The sequence below is a fragment of the Cebus imitator genome, unplaced genomic scaffold (assembly GCF_001604975.1).
Source record: "Cebus imitator isolate Cc_AM_T3 unplaced genomic scaffold, Cebus_imitator-1.0 Scaffold9, whole genome shotgun sequence".
NCBI classification, from domain to species: domain Eukaryota; kingdom Metazoa; phylum Chordata; class Mammalia; order Primates; family Cebidae; genus Cebus; species Cebus imitator.
In genome coordinates, this window is record NW_016107324.1 from 3,180,935 (window position 1) to 3,183,308 (window position 2,374).

A 2,374-nucleotide genomic window follows, 5' to 3' on the forward strand; every position below is an offset into this window, starting at 1 on the left:
ACTTTTAATAGTAACCATAGAATTAGGAAATAGGAAAGTTGTGAAACTCTGTTAGCAACATAAAAATAGAGTGAAATTTTCTGAACAATTAGTGCGTACTATTGTAACTGTGATTGTTAAATCCTAAATTGTTTTCAGATAATTAATATGTAGCAAAAGAAAATGTATGTTTATGATGTAAAGTTATCATGGTGATATTAGGCTATTGAAGGAGTATATGACTCTGAAACAATTGTATGGAAAATGAAAAATTCATCTAATCATCCAGATGTTTTGTCTACACAGTTGCAAAATTATAATATTTCAAGCTATGTGAATGATTTAATGAACTTACATTTTTCCTATGAATGTTTCATCCTGGCCAATAACATTTTCTACCTCTTTGCAGTAGAAAGGGGATCCTATCAATTAGGAAAACCTTAATTCATGAAAAATATACCTGTTATATGTATGTACAATACAATATCCATGAGCACATGTCTATAATAATTATGCTGTCAAACTAATCATTGTTAACTTTTTTCTTCTAATATTTTTTGCTGTGCATTCATTTATTTTGTTGTTCACTGATGCTTACAGGCAAAAGAAAAAAAAGAGAGACTGTTACTACTGTAAGTCTTCAAATGCTTAGAAAAGATATATAGGAGAAAAATTTTAAATGGATGTATTGTTTTATGCACTGGAAAACAGGAGCCATTATTTAATTTTACCAGAGAAATACTTTTGTACAACTTGAACGTCATCGTCATCTCTGAACATAAACTTGAAGATTGTTTCTTCAGTCAAACCAGACTTTTTACCAGTTTCCAAACACACCTCTGTGCTTTCCTTGGCTCATATTAATTCATGTATTCATTCAATACCTAGTTATTAAGCACCTGGTAGGTGTCAGACATTCTGCCAGATGCTGGTAATACAAAGGTGAAGAAAGGCACACAGTTGGTGCCCCCATGGAGCCTGTGATCCACTGGGACACACAGACATCAATCAAGTGATCATACAAATGAATGGGATAAGAGCCTGTGTGAGAGGATTTGGTCTCATCAGAGATGCCAGAGAAGACTTCCCTGAGAAGGTAGTACTTGGGCTTGGGTCTGAAGGATAATCGGAGTTACATAGGTGAAAAGGTGGTGCACAGATGTCCTAGCCAGAGAGAATAACATGCAGAAATCATGAGACAGGAGAGAAGGTACCAGGAACTACGATGGGCCCATGTGGCTAGACCAGAGAAAGGACAGAATGTGTTCAGATGAAGCTCCAGAGAGAAATTAGGGGACAGAGCATGCCTCTTGCAGGGCCTTGCAAATGAACGGAATTTCATCCTATCCCAACATATGTATCCTTACATGCCCTTCAAAATCCTGTGTGGCCATTCTCACATACCACCTCCTCCAAAATGAGTTTCCCAATCCCCTTAGCTAAATGTCTCATTCCCCTTCTCTATGTTTCAGATAATGTGGTCATACCTGTGTAGTCTCATTATCCCTTTCTGCCTTGTATAATGGTTATGTGCGCTGCTTAGTGTCAGGGTTGTGAGTTTATTCACTTTGTATTTCACACATATGTAATAAGTGCTCAATCCATGTTTTGAATACCTTGAATTTAATCAACACCCTGGTTCAGCAATTTATGCCACTGCTTTTTCATGATCAAAACCAATAACTAAAGCCTTTCATAGTTCTCTGGAGTGCATAAAGGATTTTGACAATCGAAGATAAACTATGAGAGGTATGGCAAAATATTGTTACATGTAGGCAAACTGGATGAGATATCACATACCTGAGTACATGGCTGACTGATATGGGAGCATAAAACCATTGGTAGCTCAGTATTCGACTTCATAGCTACACGAGAACTAATGGCCTTTACCATGTTGTGAAAGTTCTCAGGAACGCTCTGTGATCCTCAGATGTGCGTGACCTCCAAGAGCAGGTGCGCACTTTATACCTGACCAACTTTCACACATGTAATGAATATTGGCTGTATAATACTAAAAATCTGGAAAAAAAATTTTTTAATTTTAGTTAAACAGGGTCTACCAAATATTTCTGGTTTTATCTAGAATTTTGGTAATGATTATAAATAATCAATGTCTGGGCATTAGGCTAAAACAGAAAATATGAGACATGGAAATAAAATGAGTACCTCTGAAGACTAGTACCTAGTTTTATTATTTGTTTTTTGTTTTTATATCTAGTTTTTTTTTGTTTTGTTTTGTTTTTAGTTGCAGTCCATAAGTTTATTGTCTTTATCTGAAAAATCCTGATAGAAAATTGTTTGGTTTAGCTCTCAGCAGCCCGCTCCTGAGCTCTGAGGAAGCTTGCCTTCTTTTGAGCTACCCGATCTTTCTTCTGAGCAAGGGACATTTTGGGGC